At 32.7% G+C, this 14,499-nt stretch overlaps 1 long non-coding RNA gene across 3 annotated transcripts in view; it reads right to left on the reverse strand.

Annotated features, from left to right (window-relative positions):
• The window catches only part of LOC115034397, a 13,427-nt gene extending 1,162 nt beyond the window's left edge, over positions 1-12,265 (reverse strand). For 2 of the 3 annotated variants that reach the window (XR_003839759.1, XR_003839758.1), the window contains exons 1-5: positions 11,456-12,265; positions 9,421-10,424; positions 7,851-7,862; positions 7,402-7,407; positions 6,662-6,673 (exon numbers count right to left, since the gene is read on the reverse strand). This is a non-coding gene — a long non-coding RNA (uncharacterized LOC115034397). Of the gene's footprint in view, positions 1-6,274; positions 6,674-7,401; positions 7,408-7,850; positions 7,863-9,420; positions 10,425-11,455 lie in introns of those variants that run through there. The other variant, XR_003839760.1, reaches the window with a different exon arrangement.
• Positions 12,266-14,499: the final 2,234 nt, after the last annotated feature.

Genomic DNA, 14,499 nt, shown 5'->3' on the forward strand with positions numbered 1-14,499 from the left:
GATAACTCAAACACCCCGTATTTATTTACTAACGAACAAACTCGGTTGTGGAGACGTCCATAATAGTACCTATGTTATCAATAAAGAGAAAAATCTAGTGATTTGTTTGAAAAGTTCTGAGTAAAATATGTTGATATGAAATAATATGAACAATAGGACTATAGGTGACTTAGGTTTAAATTAAAAAAAAATTAGGTATGAAACTCCGTGAACTGGCCGAATCGGGCGATTGTGGCCTTGAACTCATCGGTTCCAGGGGACGTGGCATACGTGAAATAGGGAATGGTAAACAAGCCGACCCCGCGTAACGTATCCCGCCATAGTCTTGGAACCGTTTTCATAATATTGGTAACCATAGGTCTAACATCATGTTGGTGCGTGTAACCGTTTTCATGTTTTTCGTAGGTTCAGACTTCAGATCATAGGTAACCAAGACCCCAATCAGCTGATCTAGTTTCGCTTCTATATTGTTCTATGCCTCAAACCTTTACTCCTGCAGTATACTGCAAAATTGCCATAGATATTGTAAGACTGGATAGGACATCGGGCTTATCAACTGAGAATAAAGTGATATATTTTTTGAGGTTATAAATGTTCCTTAGTTAATATCAGGGGTATAAAACTCCATTAATTGGCCGAATCGGGCGATTGTGGCCATGAACATGGTTTCCAGGGGGCGTGGGCGCGTGGCATACGTGATAGAGGGAATGGTAAGGTTATATTGGGGTTTTGTTTCCCTATAATCTGAAGTCTGAACCTCCAAAAAACATGGAAATGTTTCCGCGCGCCAACATGATGTTGGACCCAAGATCTCCCGTATTATGTAAATGTTTCCCGGAACATCGGCGTGATACGCTACGCAGGGTCGGCTTGTTTACCATTCCCTATATCACGTATGCTACGCTCCCTGGAAACCATGTTCATGGCCACAATCGCCCGATTCGGCCAATTCATGGAGATTCATACCCCTGATATTAATAAAGGAACACTATTATAACCTCGAAAAATATATCACTTTATTCTCAGTTGATAAGCCCGATGTCCTATCCAGTCTTACAATATCTATAGCAATTTTGCAGTATACTGCAGGAGTAAAGGTTTGAGGCATAGAACAATATAGAAGCGAAACTAGATCAGCTGATTGGGGTCTTGGTTACCTATGATCTGAAGTCTGAACCTACGTAAAACATGATAACGGTAACACGTTGACGCATGATGTTAAGGCGGGTTTACAACTGCCCATGTCGTGCAAAATCCTTTTTTCTGATTGGTTCACCAAAATTTGATAATAAAATATGATCGTGTCGACCAACACAATACCGCGATTACCGCGAAGTTGAATTAATTCAACTTTTGATCGTGCTGATCACAATGTTCACGGCCTTGGTAGATTTGTTTCCTGTTATCTTATCTATCTAATACCTATGGTATCTATTATATTTTGATTGATACCAAGTTGGTATCGTCCTGATTCGGAACTCACAATTCATACGACACGACACGACACGGGTAGTTGTGAACCCGCCTTTAGACCTTATGGTTACCAATATTATGAAAACTGTTCCAAGACTAGGGCAGGATAAGTTACGCGGCTTGTTTACCATTCCCTATTTCACGTATGGCACGTCCCCCTGAAACCGTGTTTAAGGCCACAATCGCCTGATTCGGCCAGTTCACGGAGTTTCATACCCCTGGTTTGAGGTTAGGAACCCTTGTGAGTAAAACGCCTGAATTATCGCCAAGTAAATAATTATTTTATTGCTGTAATTCACAAAATATGAGTGTTGCATTTGCTTCAGCAAGCATTTATTAGAAAATAACAAAAGGTTAGAATTTTATAATAATACAAAATAAAGATCGCGAACAATAAACGAGCGTCGAGAGTGAACGGTGCGTAACGATGGTCGAACGCCTCGAGGGTAGAGAGGAGTGACGTAGTGACGCCATTACGGCAGTAGGAGAACAGTCTGTATTGTGGGACTATAGTCGCCACATTATCAACGGATAAACCACTTATGATAATATAATTTGCCATTTCCATTTAAAACTAATTGCTTCTTCGGTAATGCAACGCTGTGGATACGTATTGCCATCGAAATGAAAAAAACATATTCTAAAAATACATCGTAATTCAGCGAATCAAATGCATTGATGCATTGGAACATCGTAGTTTCAATCGTAACTAAAACGCAATTGTCTGATGAATATGCCCTTAAAATCACTGATGAGGCCCGTTATCACTAACGAATAAATTAAGGTGTTCTGAAATAAAGTATTTTTTATCGATTTCATATTGTATTTCCATCAAGAATTTTTTTTTTTTTTTATTAGAAGAATTAGCCTCGGCGACTATGGCCATTGGCATACAATAATTAAAAGGGTAACATTCATAAGAAACAATATTTACATGGACGTATTACAGATTAAATATAATTTAAAAGGTTTGTCTTAATTAAAAAGGTCATCATGCGACTAATGTTATCTGTGTGGAGGGCTTCTGACATGATATTTGATACTCCTGCTTCACGTTTTTCCGTTTCAAAGGAGCGGCATACGGATACAATATTATGCTTAATTGATAGGCGTGTACCGCAGCTGGTGCATATGTTGGTTTTCCTTCTTCATCAGGTACTGGCGTGTTAGCGACGTGTGTCCTATACGCATTCTATTTATTCTAGTTCCCATCTTCCTTGAGTAGTCCTGTGGAAAAGGCCATGTATGGATGATAATTTTAATTTCATTAAGTTTTGAGGCGCCTTGTTTCCATTCCTGTAGCCATATATTGTTTGAGATTGTTTTCGTTATGGATTTGACGTCGTTGAGGGTAAAGCAGTTAAGTCTAATAGCGTCATAAGAGATTGTTGCTTGACGAGCTATTTCGTCAGCTCTTTCGTTTCCCGAGATTTGGTTGTGGCTAGGAATCAAAAACATGGTGATCGAGAAGCCAGATTGTGTGAGGTCGTAGAGTTGATTCTGTATTTTTCTGGTGATCTTGTTTGGGTTGGAGGGGTTGTCGATACTTCTTAATGTGCTTAGTGAGTCACTTAAGATTACTGCTTTGTGTATTAGCCTTTTTTTAATGATGTCCAGGGCAAAATAAATTGCCATTGCCTCAGCAGTGTAAATTGAGCTAAAGTTTGGTAGTCTCAGCATGGCGACGTGATCATGGAATACTACCGCTGCTCCGACTCCATTTTCCATTTTGGAGCCGTCAGTGAATATTTTGGTATAATCGTAGAAGTCGGTGAATATTGAATGAAGTTTTTGATTATAAATTACGGGTAAGGTGTATTTCTTTGAGAATTTACTTAGTCCACTGTTGACGTAGTTTTTTGATAACCAAGGGGGCGACTGTGTGTTTTCGTTTTTGATAATGTCCATAATATATGAGAATGGGATGTTTTTTAGGGCATCTGTGATCTGTTTCGATACCTTGAGGTTATTTTGGGAGCGTCTAGTTGCTAGTATCATGGAGCTATGTACTATCCTGATGTCAAGTGGGGCTATTCCAGCTGTATTAAGCACGCTGGGAGTAGGGCTGGAGTGATTTGCTCCGGTGACAATAGGCTTAGCCCAGTGTTGTGTACAGTATCGATCATTTTTAGAACTGATGTCTTAGCGTTTATAAATAGGAAAGAATTATATTCGAGCTTGGATAGAATTAGTGCTTTATATATTTGTAATAAATTAGAGAAGTGGCTTCCTCATGACTTGTGTGCTAGACATTTTAGGGTGTTCATTCTTATAAACGAGTCCTTTCGTATGGACTTGAGGTGCGGTATCCATGTGTTTCTTAAATCGAACAGTACTCCTAATATTTTGATGGAGTTTTTTCTTGGAATGGGGATATTGTTCATTGATATGGTGGTGTTGCCAGAGAGTCTTTTATTGGTGAAAAAGGTGCATTGAGATTTTTCAACTGAAAAAGCGAAACCTGAGACAAGTGCCCAGGCTAGTAGAGCTGGTATTGCTTCCTGTAGATAGTTTATTATTCTATTCATATTGATGCCCCTACAGAAAATATTAAAGTCGCCGGAAAATAGTGTGCACTTAATAGGAGGTTGTATAACTTGTGGTAAATCGTTAATCGCTTGTAGAAATAATGAGACCGACAGTGTAGATCCTTGGGGTACACCATTAGTTTGAACATATGTTCTTGACAGTTTGTCGTTGCACTTCACTTGGAAGGTTCTGTCAGTAAGGAAGTTCTTTACAAAGTTGAATAAATTACCATTACAGATGAAGTTTGACAACATTTTAAGAATCCGAGGCCACCATGTGGTATCGTATGCTTTTGTTATGTCGAGGGCCATGAGGCCCATCATATGTTTTGCATCGAGAGTTGTATGTATTTCCTCTTGGATGTCACGTTGTGTATTAGAGGTACTTCTGAGTTTCCGGAAGCCGTTCTGTCGAGCGTCTAGAATGTTGTTTTTTTCCAGGAACCCTCTGAGTCTGGAATCTATGATTTTTTTCTAATATCTTTGCCATGGTATTCAGGAGCGATATAGGTCTGTATGATTTGATATCAAATTTGTTTTTTTCCGGTTTAGGAATTGGGATGGTAATGGAATGTTTCCAAATTTGCGGTATTAACCCGGATGACCATATTTTGTTGGATACGTTAATAATTTAATTTAAGTCGGACATAGGAAGGTTGTGGATAAATTTGTACTGGATTCCATCAGGTCCTGGGGCAGCACTGGTGCATTTGGGTAGAACTCTTATCATATCAGCTAAAAAAATTGGAGAGTTGAGTTTTTTCTGTTCGTCTGAGTGGGGGTTGATGTTGGATGTGTATTGTTGGTTCCTCGTATGTATGTTATTTTCAAAAAAGGTTGTGTTGTAATTATCATCTGAACTATTATGGTAGAAGAAGTCTTCTAGGAGATTGGATATTATGTCGGGATCGGTGTATAGTTCGGAGTCTTTTATGATGTTTATGTGGAGGTTCTTGGGGTGACCGTGGAGTGACCTGATTTTGCGCCAAATCAAAGATGGGTCTGCCTTAGGTCCCAAGCTGGAGGAAAAAGTTTTCCAAGAGTCGGACTTACTTTTCTTAACTAAGTATCGGGTTTTAGCTCTGAGTTGTTTGAGTTTTATGAGATCAGAGATACTTTTGGAGATTTGGAACTTTTTGATTGCTTTGTTCTTTTGTTTGATTATGTCTCTTATTTCATCACTCCACCATGGGACTAGGTTTTTTTTTAACTACGTTTGTTGTTTTTCCAATAGAAATTTCGGCTGCTTTAGTATTGGACTCTGAAATAAAGGTGGTATCGTCATAGATTGTGCTGGTGTCAGATTGTGGGTTTTCTTGCATAAATATGTCCACTAGTGTGGAAAAAATTCTCAATCTGGGTTTTTTAACCTCCATCTGTGAGTGGAAGTGGTAGGAGAAGTTTTGGTGGTTAGCAAGGTAATTAGAATGGGTAAGTGGTCACTATCATATATCTCACGTAGAACTGACCAGGATATTCTCTGAGCTACTGACACACTTGAGAGGGACGGGTCAATTGTAGAAAAATGACCGTTTGACGGGTTGAGTTTAGTTGGTTCGCCATTGTCAAGAATTGCAGCGTTGCATACTTGCATTACCGGAAGAGCAATAATATTTCATTTTTTGATACTGTTGATGTAAGGTATGTGTACCGCATAATTAATTATATTTGATAAACATAATAATTAATTAACCAAAATATTTTTTTTTGGAAATCTACATAAGCTTATAAATTATAATATTATTCACTATGGAATTCATTTAAGTTAAATTAGTAAATGGGATAGCTATTTTTTTAAATAGTAAATTAAATACTATGAAAAGGACAAAGTGGTTAATACGTTGATGATTCATCTATTGGTTACAATTGTTTATGTTACTATGAATGATATAGGTGTTTAATATGATTTATTTCTTTATTTTCAAAAGCTTATTATGTTATGCCGTATATTTTATAAAGTTATTTTGTTACTAAGAATGTTCAAAGTCCGATTAATTTAAAAAAAATTAATATAAAACTTAAAGATTGATATCATCAAATTACTTATTCATAAATTGGTGGTCAACGTGGACATTGACCAACTACTTTGTCCACAAAGGTTGTTAAAGGAGAGAAATTTGTAACTTTTAAAAAAAATCAAAAACAACTTTTTTTAGTAGCTTAAATTGTTTCTGATAATAAAATATGATTTCTGACATATTTAAGTATACTCTCTTGAAGTTTTCACAAAAATAAAAATCCTATAGAGTGATACGGTACTGAATCTTTGGGTGACCACTTTGGACACCTTTCCCCTAGGGACTCTAGGTTAGATTAGGAAAATGTTTGTTATCAAATCAAACTGAAAACGTTATCAAAATCATAATGAAAAGCCTATACAGGTAAATATAATGATTGCTACACATAGTGTAGTTGACCTATTTACTATACATGCAGGAAGAGTCAAACTAGCTCCATAATGTATACGATGTACAACAACTTTAGTACTTTACATTTAATAGTTTTCCTAATTTCCAAGTTGTATTTTCTGTTATTTCCAATTGATTAAAACACCATTTTGAGAAGGACAAATATTTCTTATATAAATTTACCAAGAATCATTCAAACAAATATAAACTATATAGATCATTGATATAAAAAAATTCAAAGAATTAACATACGCTCGGTGTTCTCTGGAAAATATTTAATTAAATATTAAATAGATAGTAACTATTAACCATATTATTCGTCAGAGAAATATTTAATTGAAAGCCCTGGAAGAAATTGGTTTGGTGTATACTGAAGAATATAATATATTATAGTACAATATGCACGCTTAAGTCATCCGAGTGTAAAGCAAATTGTATGCTTGGAACAAAATATGATATGGCTATATAAATATAAAATTATTCAGGAAAGGAATTTAAAACTTTAAACTGTATTACTGGTAACTTTGTAAACAATGATTTTTAAGGATTGTCAAATTTCTAGTTAGGTTATAATCTCCCCATCGAGATTGGAGAGCTAGTATAATTTATAAAATATTATAACTTAGGATTTATTATAAATTAACATGATTTTTAAAAAATCAGTAGAAAATTATTTTTATTATTTGGAAACTTATATTTTTTGATTAAACTATAAAATAATATGATTTCCAAACAATGGATACATTAATTACAGTTTCTGGGATCAAACAGATAAATTATTAAATATGTCGTCGCAAAGTAACAAAACTTAGTTTTCTGCTGTCAACAAAAATTATAAAAATTGCGTATTGTAAATACGCATGGCTGAAGTGAAACTTCTAAAGAAAGTACGTAAGAAAAAATATTATCGCTAATTCGGTTGGAATCACTTTTAATTTTCACTCAAATAAAATTATGAAACTACTTATACTGAATAATATTAAAGTACTTACCTATCCCTAGAAAAAAATAATATTTTTATGTTATTCTCATTAATATAGTTTGTAAAAATAATAACAAAGGATTCATTATAAATTATCATGATTTAAAAATATTTAGTAGGAAATTTTGTATTTTTGATTAAATCATAAGATATGATTCCTATATAATAGGTTAATTTACAATTTCTGGGATCAAACAGATGCAATTTAGTAAAAAAAAAAAATAAAATGTAGTACAAGTTTCCTCATATGTAACATTTTTTTAAAAATATCAAATTCTATGACGTCATAATTTTTTGATGACCATTTAAACTTGAATTTGTATGAATTTTATAAAAATCACAAACATTTGAAAATAATATTATAACTCCAGATAGAATCTAAATATTTGAAATAATAGTTAAATGTGAATTAACATTAGGTATCTATTACAAAATTAAAAATAAATAAATTATACATACATTTAAATCCAACTGTAAATGATAATGTTTAATTAATTAAAATAGGGAAAAATCTTAAACCATTATAGGCATATATATATCATGGCTTAAGTAAAAACTCTAGATTTTTGGAAAAAAGTCTTTTAGAATGTTATGAAATGTTTTTCTAAACTTAATTAATATATTATATGGAATATTTCTAAATCAAGTAACAGTTTAGGTAATTAAAAAGTAAATTATTTAATAGTTTAATTAATATTTCAAGGTATAGGTAATCGTAATATTATAACGGAATCAATCCTCCAGTCTGGTGACTTTTTCGCTTGTTGTTTCACCAGACGGACTTAGTGTTGAACCTATATAAGATATCCCCGATAAGACGGTATTAGATTTAAAACGTACCCTCGGTGCTAGCGCTTCTATACTCTAATCGGAATGAGATCGTACCTCGGCGACCAACTTCTGCGCATGGGCGTGGCTTCGTTCCGCAGCGCTAGCCCCACGAGCTTTCTAGGTGGGAGAAGCGTCTCACCATATATCTGACCGCCGCCCGACGAAAACTGGTCGCCGCCGAGGTACGATCTCATTCCGAATAGAGAATAGTAGACTATTTTATAATTTATAATATAATACGATCATTATTGTTGAAAAACGAAAGTATAATTAAAATATTATATTATGTTATAACACTTGCATATTATGTGCAAGTGCAATGTGCATCATATTGTTATTGTAAATGTAAATCACGCCACCGCGTATTTTTGTAACAGTGCCATAAGGTCACTTGTACATATAAAGACGATCAAATGCACTCTGTACCTATAGGCTATAGGTACTGCACTATAGTATTCCTTATGTGTACGTCATGTATGTTTTGTAAGCATAAAACTTACATTGTTAGAATACAATTTAATTTTCATACTTAGTTATGTGTTTTAGTTATAGTGAAATATTACTTATTATTATTGTAAATAATTGAGTTGTTTGTTCACTTTTGTCGATCCATATTATAATTCTCATTCAACAATTATATATATTTTTATTATGTATAGGTATAACATAACAATTTTTATTAGTTTTAGTTTATATTAGTTTTAATTCGTTTTAATTGTTCTATGATTTGAACTGATATGAGCGCTGCATGCGAAGGCACCCTTAGATCACGTGACTTTTCGATTCAAACCGTATGCCGTGTGATAACATTTTTCTAATAGGTCGTTGGTCAACCATACTATCTTAAATCGTGGTACGAATTTGTGCAGGCAAGGGTAGAAGGTTCCGAGGCAATTGCGGTCCGGCTCCCCGTCACCCGCCTATCTTATCGCTTCCAGTCCTCTCTATCTTAGTCCGTGCTTTCAACCAAGGGTGGTATCTTCACTTTTTATGATAACAAACGTTATGGTATATCGTGCAGGTAAGTTTTATTGATTATAAGAAGACTCAAAATGGCAACCTAAAAGAATGTTGCGGTATTTATTTGCTATTTACGTTCTATATTATACAGTACAGTGGAATCTAAATATTTAAAAGATAAGTTAAATAGCATAATTATGTATCCATGAAATATTAAAAATAAATAAATAATACGTACTTAAAGTATTTGGACCTAAATAAAAATGCTTAATTAATAAAAATTGAGTAAACTAGGTTAAACTATTAGATATAGGCATATTTGTATATCATAATTAATGAAAAAACCTATATTTTAAGAAAAAAATTTGTTAGTCCATAGATATATAAAACGACTTGATGCCGACTCAGCGTTAAAATATCATAACAGCTATGAGGTCAGGCAGACATACGTCAAGAGGGCAAATTACATTTTATTAGTCCATGGAAAATGGACCAATCCGAGCCGGAACGTCCGTTAGAAAATAAATTAAATTATTTTATTAGACAGTTCTATTATCAACTGTATTTTGACATAAATAAAATATAAAATATAAAGGTTCGGGTTTATGCAATACATAATAGTCGGCAAATCTGATCGTAATGTACCGGGAAATTAATTCTTCATCCGGAAGCCCTTGTTGCTGATGTTCTGTGGTTGTCTCGACCTTATTGCTACGAGACGGCACCGAATCCTGGTTTTCGATCCGGTTCACTGATTTTGACAGATACAACCAAGTCCTAGGTATAGTTCAGATCCGAAAAAAACGCCACCTGGGGCACTACAATCGCAGCTCATTTATCGCTGGCCGTACTAAACGTCGCCTCGCCGACTACCGGGAGTAAAAGACGTGTTTCTATGCAAAACGTGTTAATTCTAAAAACTGCTTTTTTCAGAAATAGTGATTTTCTGTTACAAACGAACCGGCCAAGTAAGGACTTATGGGTAACTTATAAAAATTAAATATTTATTTTTAGAAAAGGAAACTGTTTGAAAAATAAAAAATAATTTGATTATTTTTTCAAAGATTTTATGTTTTGATTATCTGCAAAACGTATTATTTACATTATTTTAATTTTTTGTAGTTTTTATAAAAATATTACAATGGTTTTTTCTATACTTTACATCAACAACAGTAACAGTTTGAATTTAACGCGGAATTTAAAACAGTTGTGATATACATAACATTTTATACTTACCACCTTCTGCAAAAAAAATATGTAATAACTTAAGTTAATACTATATGATATATTTTATAGTGCAGTTCAATGTGATGTAAGTACTCCTTTTTCTGCTAATGACAATGTATAAATTATGATGTGTAGAAATTAAAAATACTGACTACCTATACCTATTATATTAGGTACTGTGCACATACTAGCCATGAGTACGTATTTAAAAATATCCTTACTATTATAATCATGATAGACATTTGAAGGTATTTTAATTTTTGGTTTATGAGATCCGCCTTAGATTCTATTCTAATATAGATACGACTTGATTTGTATAGTGATTTAATAGTTTTTTAATGAATATTTATCATTAATAATATATCATATTATATTCTTTATTACTTTAAAAAGGTACTATATAGCTCTCCAAGCGTCGCGGGGAGAGACCCCCAAACGCCCCGAGTTGGCGAGAAGTGTTAACCGATGTCGGAAGCGGCAGTGGCCTTTTGTCTGGTCGTCGGTCTCGAGCCGGTTGGTGTGTGATAAGGAGGTCTGATGATAAGGCTAGAGCCTTCGACCATATTAACTAAGTACAAACTTATTATAGCTTATTATGACTTAGTGTAACTTATTACAAATACATAAATACCAATATAAGGAAGCCACGGCGTGACCGAAGAGGCAGAAGGACAAAAGGCAGTGAAATATAATGTAATACAATAACGCAGTTTATTGAAAAAAAAAAACATGTAAATATATCAATAAAAAAATCGATCATTTCGACGCATGTATCTAGTGCCTGTATATAGTAATACCTACGCGGCGGGCCCGCCGGGAACAAAGTACGGCCGCGCGCGGCCTGTAAATTTAGCGGGGAACGCGCATAAGGTCCGAACGGGGACGCAGAAAGGTCTCAGAGCGGGTAAAGATGAAAAATCTGAAGAAATCGATATCTTCATACCAAAAATAAATTGTTCATATTAATAGATTAATAAACCAACGAATCAATAAAGTATATTAGTTTTTATCTTTAAATATTAATACAAAGTTCTTCGTAAATATACCTTTTTTTTCCTCTTGATTTTCTTTATTCTTCAAACTTGTAGTCTCTATTTGTAAATATAAATACAAAGTTCTTCGTTAATACACCTTATTTTTTTTTCTGATAATATTTTCTATTGTCTTCAAACTTATAAATCAGAGACCCGCGGGAAACCGTCCATCGAATTTTTTAATTGGCCCTCATTTACGTTAAATACAAAAATCGCGCAATCCGTTCGCTCTTTTCCCTCCATTCTCCACTACAGGGTACAAAAATTCGCCACCACCAGTGCCACACGTATATCTGCTTTTTAGTTAATGTCATCTGGTCTTTCAAAAAGACGCGGAATTTAAAACAATTGTGATATACATGACATTTTATACTTACCACCTTCTGCAAAAAAAAATATGTAATAACTTAAGTCAATAATAAGAAAATTTGATAGTATATGATATATTTTATAGTGCAGATGTAGGTACACCTTTTTCTGCTAGTGACAATGTATAAATTATTAACTCCATAACTCATTCAAATAAAAAGATATAATATGTTAAGCCCCAATCCACTATACTCAAATGCACCGAATGCTATGAAAAACTAAAACATTTTTCTGGAACATAGGGCTAAAAAAATAATAAAATAGTTAAGGTTTGGTTAGATTAGGAAAATATTTGTATTTATCAAAACAAACTAAAAACTATTCGGAAACAAGATGAAAAACAACTCAGGAAATTACAACCATTGCCACACATAGTATAGCTTAACTAATTACTATAGGTAATAATATGTTCAATAAAACTCTAAACAGTGTTCCGGATTTGAAAATTGTAGTTTGAATATTTAATAATTTTAATTGATAAAAAACATTGTTGAGAATAAAAAAAAAGTTCAGAAAAATATACAAAAATCATTCAAATATAAATAAATCATAAATACCAATGGAAGAAATAACTCAAAAAATATTTCTTACCTTGCAATAATTTCCCTGGAAAATAATTATAAAAATATTAAATAATTTAATATTAATTGTTACCCATAATATTATTTGCTAAAAAATATTATATCAAAGGAATCCGTGAAAAACAAGTATACTGCTACACAGACACTCAGTTGTTATATTCGGCTCATTTTAAATTTAACTATCACTAACAATTATTAATCAATGATCATCACAGTGACACAGCATCATAATAAACTGATAAAACATTAAATAATGTCAACATGAATAGTAAAATATATTTCAGTATAATATTTATTCTTAATGTAAACATTTTTGTCATCAAACTATAATAGTATAAACGGTTTCCTAGGGTTTAAACCATAAAAATATTAAAAATATAAAATTTTTCAGATAAGGAACTACAAATTTCAAAATGTAAAGGAGATTTTTATAAACTATGATTTTTAATGATTGTCATAAGCTTAGTTTATTTTGCAGCATAGGAATAACATTTGAGTAGTAACACTATTTTTGAGAAACAAAATGGTTATATTTAAAATATATTTATTGAATAATTAACTTGAAAACTGTATTCGTTAAACATAATTTCGTAACTTTGTTTTAGCCTAAGATACGTTAACCAAAAATATTGTGCACAGATTAAGGATTTGTTAAATTTTAAATTAAATATTGTTATTATTAAAAATCAACGTTATCTACCTCATAATTCATAGAATAAAATAATAATATTTTAGAACTTAGTACCTATATTACTTATTTATTACAAACTATACCTACTTGAATATGGTTGTAATTAAATGTAAAATCAAAAATATTATGTTGGTTTGTTCTTAATTTCAAGTCTAGGAATTTCTTGACTAATTGTTTTCAAAAAATTGACTTTTATTTGTAATTAAAATATGTTTCACTTCCTAATTGTTCGTTTGAATACGTCTTTAATCTCCTAACGAAGGTTTCATTCACACTGGTACACTTAATCTGGCTTCATGGGTAATTGAAAATTAATTTTGTCCGTGAGCATCATGTTGGCATTTCTCTATTGGCTTTGATTTTATTAGGTAATCGGTGATCGCGTTTTTATTCGAGAATTTATAGACCATTTGCTCACCAAAAGAACAAGACGCAAATACGAAAAAAAGTTCGTCACAATAATGGAATATCTATTTCAGAACTTTCAAAATTGTTATTGAGCTCAAAATAATTTCTAGATTTAAATTATACTCGTATTCTTTAAAGAATCAAGCAACTAGCCACAACTAGACAATCAACAAGCATTAGAAAACCAAATAAGATTATTCCAAACTATTATAATTAGTGAAAACTAACACGATCTACAATCTACTTACTTATGCAGTGGACTAAAAATATATAAGCATAAACTAGGTAGGTACCACGATTAAAGATAGTATCTTTAATCGTGGTAGGTACCCAGTGTTGGAAACGGGGCATTTGTCTAGGGCCTCAAGCTCTCAAGGGCCTCGCGCTTGATATTTGTAAGTTGGCAAGTGTAATACCATTGATTATAGTATTATACATGGTATAGATGTCTTACTGGCCGTGATTATTCACTGCGCTAAATTTTAGTTTATTTATTGACAATAGATAGCGTTAATAGTCAGAATGAAAATAATAATTCGGCCGGTGGTAGCGGCAGCATTATTGTATGTATTGGTATTTGGTATTTGGTATTGGTAGCGGTAAAATGTAGTCGGTTACAAATACCGAATACCACGACGGCACCATCAACACAATATATATCTGTATAATAATATAATAATAATATATGTGTAGCACTGTAGCATATAAAATATAATAATGTTTTCAACAACTATTATTATTTTTTTTTTCACTATTCATTCACGTTCGTTAATTAATCGTCATTCGGGTTGTGAACGCCGATAAGGAATTCCAATCCAACGTTGCCAAATTTAATGAAACACACGTTGTCTTTTAATAATAATATCATTATTATTTTATTTTAGATGTTTACTACATGACGTATATGAATTAACATTGGTCATTGAATAATTGGAACAAAAAAAAAAAAATTAAAAATAAATAGTTTGCTGTATAATATTGTATATAATATAATATTATTATATATA

This window comes from Acyrthosiphon pisum, chromosome A3, assembly GCF_005508785.2.
Source record: "Acyrthosiphon pisum isolate AL4f chromosome A3, pea_aphid_22Mar2018_4r6ur, whole genome shotgun sequence".
Classification (NCBI taxonomy): Eukaryota; Metazoa; Arthropoda; class Insecta; order Hemiptera; family Aphididae; genus Acyrthosiphon; species Acyrthosiphon pisum.